We start from the raw sequence: 6000 nt of genomic DNA, 5'->3' as shown, positions 1-6000 counted from the left end.
TCTCTAGCTTGGAGATGGCCTCTGGGTCTGGAAGGGAAACTGCCTGGAGGACTTTCTTCCCAGCATCTGCCAGCATCCCATCTCCACCCTCAGGCCCCTAATTTACTCTTTCCGTAATTGAAAAAAAAAATCAACATACCATGAAATTCACTATTTTAAGTGAATAACTCGATGGCATTTCGTATATTCACCATGTCATGCAACGACCACCTCCGTCTAGTTGCAAAACATTTTCAGCGGCTCACATGGAAACCTACCACTCGTTACACAGTTTCTCCCCCAGCCACCGGCAGTCACCAACCTGCTTTCTGTCTTTATGGTTTTACCTCTTTTAGGTATTTTATATGAATGCGGTGTATGACTGTGCACGATTCACATGAATGATACAATATATGATTATTGCGCCTGGCTGCTTACATTTAGCATAATGTTTTCAAAATTCATCCACACCGTCACACGTATCAGTACTTCATTCCTTTTTATGGCTAAGTAATCTTCCTTTGCATATATACTCCAGTTTCTTTCTTTCTTTCTTTTGCCTTTTCTAGGGCCGCCCCTATGGCATATGGAAATTCCCAGGCTAGGGGTTTAATCAGAGCTGTAGCCGCCAGCCTACACCACAGCCACAGCAACGCAGGATCCAAGCCAGGTCTTCGACCTACACCCCAGCTCATGGCAACACTGGATCCTTAACCCACTGAGCAAGGCTAGGGATCGAACCCGCAACCTCATGGTTCCTAGTCGGATTCGTTAACCACTGAGCCACAACAGGAATGCCAACATTTGGCTCATTCCCACTTTTTGACTATTATGAATTGTGCTGCTATGAATAAAGGCTTACGTGTATTTGTTTTCATTTCAGTTCGTTTGGATATTTACCTAGGAATGGAATTGCTGGATCACTTGGTTCTTTGAGGTTTGGTTTTTTTGAGGAATCACCAAACTCTTTCCACAGTGGCTGAATCATTTCATATTCCCACCAGCAATTCACAAGGGTTCCAGTTTCTCAAAAATCCTCACTACCGCTTGCTATTTTCCTTTAAAAAAAAAAAAAAAAAACGATGGGCATCCTCATGGGTGGGAAGTGGTATCGCACTATGGTTTTCATTAAGATTTCCCTAGTGACTGATGACGTCAAGCGTCTTTTCTTGTGCTTGTTGGTCATTTGCACCTCATTGGAAAAATGTCAAGTCCTTTGTCTCATTTTAAATCGGGTCGTTTGTCTTTCTCTTGTTGGGCTGTAAGAGTTCTTCATATATTTTAGATACTGGACCCTTATTAAATATGTGATTTGCAAATATTTTCTCCCATTCTGTGAGCTTTTTCACTTTCTTGATAATGTCTTTTTTCTTGATACAAAAAGTTAATTTTAATGAAGTCTGTTTTTTACTTTGCTGACTATGCTTTTGGGGTCATGTTTAAGAAACCACCTCCAAATTCAAGGTCATGGAGCTTGGTCTTGGTGTTTTCTTCTGAGCTGCATCGTTTTAGACTTTACTTTCTTTTCTTTTTTATGACCACACCTGTGGCATATGGACGTTCCCAGGCTGGGGGTCAAATCAGAGCTGCCGGTCTACACCACAGCTATGGCAATGTCAGATCTGAACCACATCCACGACCTACACACCAAAGCTTGAGGCAATGCCAGGTCGTTAACCCACTGAGGGAGGCCAGGGATCCAATCCGCATCCTCATGGAGAGTCCTTAGCCCATGGAGCCACAATGGGAACTCCCAGGTTTTAGCTTTTATATTTAGGTTTGAAGTTTCAATTTACTCTAAAAACGAAAAAAAAAAAAAAAAAAAGGTACCTGCTTGAGTATAGAGCTAATTTCCTTTTTTTTGTCTCTGAGTTTGGGCCTGGGAAGCAGCTACTTTCAACCCAAAGAATCTTTTTTATGGTACCAATTAATATTTTCCCGATTTTTCTATTATCATCTGATCATGACAGCATTTTTTTTTTGTGTGTGTGTGTGTGTCTTTTTGCCTTTTCTTGAGCCACTTCCTCGGCATATGGAGGTTCCCAGGCTAGGGGTCCAATCAGAGCTGCAGCCGCCAGCCTATGCCAGAGCCACAGCAACACGGGATCTGAGCCGCGTCTGCCACCTACACCACGGCTCACAGCAACACCCACTGAGCAAGGCCAGGGATGGCAGGGATTGCACCCACAACCTCATGGTTCCTAGTTGGATTCGTTAACCACTGCTCCACGATGGGAACTCCAGCATGTTTTTGTATTCTGAAAACTGGAATCTGGCAATGAAGAAATCATATTGATAAGCAATTATGAAAATGACCTTTATCAGCAATTATGACCTTGACCCTGACCAGTACCTGCTCTGCTGCCATACTTCACCCCTGAGGATGAACCTCACTTCTTCTAAGCAGGGCCTCAGTTTCCCCAAAGGTAAAATAAGCTTTGCCTCCAAGCCTGGCTGTCATCAGTGTTGTAGATGCGTCATTCCCCACAACCGGCCACTCTTCAAATTCACATCTCTTGACAGGGTTGTTTTTCATCTCTTCAGCAACAGGACTCTTTTCTTTTTTTTTTCTTTTTCAGGCCGCACCCACGGCATATGGAGGTTCCCAGGTCAGGAGTCAAATCAGAGCTAAGTCCGGATACACCACAGCTCAAGGCAACACTGGATCCTTAACCCGCCGAGCGAGGTCAGGGATAGAACCTGCGTCCTCACGGATGCTGGTCAGGTTCCTTTCTGCTGAGCCATGAAGGGAACTCCAGCAGCGGGACTTTTAATGGGCAGATCTCTGTGTGCAAAAGATAACAGTGCAGCTTCTCTGGGTGGCGCACGGAAGGAGGCGTCCCCACACCCCACCCTCCCTGGGCCTTTAAGGAGAGACATCCAGGGGAGGCGATGGTGAGAGCCCTCCCCGGACAGGCGGGGCCTGGAGTCCATCCTCCAGAGGCCCCGCCCACATTGGGGGGTGGGAGGCGGCGATGCTTCCAGCTTCTTCATCTCCTGGCGAAGGAGAAGATCCAGGACCCCCGCCCCGCCGCCGACAGGAGGTTTCCAACCCCAGTGGGAAAGAGCAGAATCCGCTGGGGTCACTGCCTAGAGTTTGATGAAGAATCATTGAGTAAAGTGGGGCAGCGTGATGCGAAACCAACCGGAGATGACGAGGCACCTCCCACCCAGAGGGGGACTGAGAAGCCACCACACTCCGATGTGGCAGAGGAAAGGTGTGGCCTGGGGAGGGGGGGCTGGGGCTGCGGCCCGACGAGACCCAGCATGAGAGTAGAGACCCCCAGAAGGATCCGGGGAGGTCAGACTCCTGGAACCCAGGACAGGGTGGGGAAGGGAGGCAGATGGATCCAGAGCAAATGCAAGAGGTCCAGCTCCTGCCTCTTGGTCTCTTGCGGTTTGAACTCCTCACAGGGGAGTTTTTAATGGTCAGCTTTCCAGAGACTTCCATTCCAGTAAGTGTGCTTCATCTGGGGAAGGCCCCCAAAGTACCTATCAGATGACTGCTACCTACCGAGAGTAGGTGGGCACAGGCCTTGGGCTCTGCCTTTAAAAATACACTAAGAGAGTTCCGGTCATGGCCCAGCAGAAGCGGATCCAACTAGGAACCATGACGTTTCGGGTTCAATCCCTGGCCTCGCTCAGTGGGTTAAGGATCTGGTGTTGCCGTGAGCTGTGGTGTAGGTCGCAGATGAAGCACGGATCCTGCGTTGCTGTGGCATTGGTGCAGGCCAGCAGCTGTAGCTATGATTGGACTCCTAGCCTGGGAATCTCCATATGCCATGGGTGCAGCCCTAAAAAGCAAAAACAAAACAAAACAAAAAAAACACCACTAAGAATCAGGAGTTCCCATGGTGGCTCAGTGGGTGAGGAGCCCAACACAGTGTCCGTGAGGATGCAGGTTTGATCCCTGGGCCTCACTTCTTGGGTTAAGGATCTGGTGTTGGCACAAGCATTGGTGCAGGCCGCCACAGGTTGAAGATGTGGCTCAGATCTGGTGTTGCTGTGGTGTAGGCTTGCAGTTGCAACTCCAGTGGCTCGGGTCGCTGCTGTGGCATGGGCTCCATCCCTGGCCTGGCAACTTCTGCATGCCATTGGCGTGGCCCCAAAATACATGAAGAATCACGCTGAACTTTAGGAGTCATCTGACTCCTAAAGATACTCGTGGGAAGTCTGGTGCTGTGTTCTATAGACGGCAAGCTGGCCTGGATCCCTGGGGACGGGGGCGGGGGGGACTGTTCCCAGGAGTCACGGCTTGGTGTTGGCTCAACAGCAGAAACAAAGGGCTCCCTTGTCTATAAGCTCATTTGGATCCTTCCAGCAGGAAGGTGGGTATAGGGCATATGAGTAATGACCCGTTTTTAGCAGATGAGGAAGCAGGGGCAGAGGGGTGAAGCAATTTGCCAGAAGACACACAGCAAGTTAGCGTCTGAATCCCGGTTTGGGTTTTCTTTAGAGCACTTGACACTGTCCAAGAATGCACTATAGATCAACTCAGTGATGTCAGGGTCTTGCCCTCGAGGGTGTAAGCGTAGTGAGGGCGGGAGCTTGGTCCTTGGTCTCTTTACCGGGCGGCGGCGGTCAAGAACGTGGACTCCGAAACGTGGTTCTCTGGGTTTGCCCCTGATGAGGTCTCCATGCCTCAGGGCTCTTGTCTGTAAAATGGGAATAAAGTGGGACTTACCAGGGAGGCTTCTTAGGAGAATTAAGGGAGTTCCTGCATGTAAAGGGCCTGGCATCTCCTAAGCAGAAATATTTGCCAAGAGCTATTTGTGGAATGAATGGAAGCTGGAGCCGTCTGGTGGGAGCAGTGGCTCCAAGCACAGAACCCTGCTGATGGACCCTGGACTTGGCCCCCACGGAGGGCTGGGCCCTGCCCCCAGGGGACGAGGCCTGCTAACCCTTAGGTGGCATCTCTCCCCACCCCCTTCTTTCCCTCCCCCGGTCCCTTGAGCTCTGTGCCAGCTTCTTTGCGAGACCCCAGTGAAGACATATGATGAACTGGATGCCTTCAGGGAGTTTGCACCACGGCCTGGGCTGGAGAAACAGTGCTCAGGGCTTGTGGGAGACAGACTGGGGAGGGCAGAGGGCCTACAGGAGGTAAAGATGGAGGAGAGGATGCCACGATTGACCCCGTGCCTTCTGCTCCTTCTGCAGCCTGAGGACCACCTCAGTCCCGGCAGTGCCCCTGTGGAGCCTCCCGGCGCCAGGACCAGGGCCCAGAACCTCCGATGGATCAGAGTTCTCGGTCAAGGTACGTCGAAGTAAAGCAGACCCCTATTCAGATCAGCAGGCAGGAAGCCAAAGCTGTAGATTCCCTGTTTCCTGCCAGGTCCTGGGTGGGAACCAGCCGCTCCTGGGACAGGCCCCGTTTCTAGGAAGCAAAGCACCTGCTCTGGAAGGTCCACAGGACGGGCCTTCCCAGCCTTCGAGCACCGCTGCTGGTGGACACGCAGCAGTCACTTCCTCCACACATTCCCTGCACACCCCTGGGGTCAAGCGCTGTGCTAGGACCTCCTGCTTACAAGGCTGGTCTGTCCCTCCAAGGTAGCGGGAGTATGTGGGTGGGTGTGGTCTTCTCTCCTTGCTTAAAAGAAGTGTGACCGTGTCCAGTCGGATGCAAAATGTTGGCTTCTAGAACATTCTTAAGACACAGAGACCTCCCAAGTGGAAAGCGTTCCATGGCTCTGAGTCTCGGTTGTGACCTTGGGCAGGTCACTTAACCTCCCTGAACCTCCATGTTTTCACTCTAATCCTGATGACCACTAATGTCACAGAGCTGATGAACTGGTCAAATGGGTTTATAGACTTGAACCTGCCTTTTTAAGATGTATAACTAATCGTCATCAGTGAATGATGTGGAGCATCTTATCTCATGCTAATCTGCCACCCACAAATCTTCTTTGAAGTGTTTTTGGCCCGTTTTTTTCATCCTCAGGAAGTTTTGTTTCCTCATGTTGAATTTTGACAGCTCTTTATATATTCTGGACACAAGGCCATCGTTGGATATGTGCTAGGTAA

This window comes from Sus scrofa, chromosome 3, assembly GCF_000003025.6.
Source record: "Sus scrofa isolate TJ Tabasco breed Duroc chromosome 3, Sscrofa11.1, whole genome shotgun sequence".
Taxonomy (NCBI): domain Eukaryota; kingdom Metazoa; phylum Chordata; class Mammalia; order Artiodactyla; family Suidae; genus Sus; species Sus scrofa.
This window is presented reverse-complemented; position numbering follows the sequence as displayed.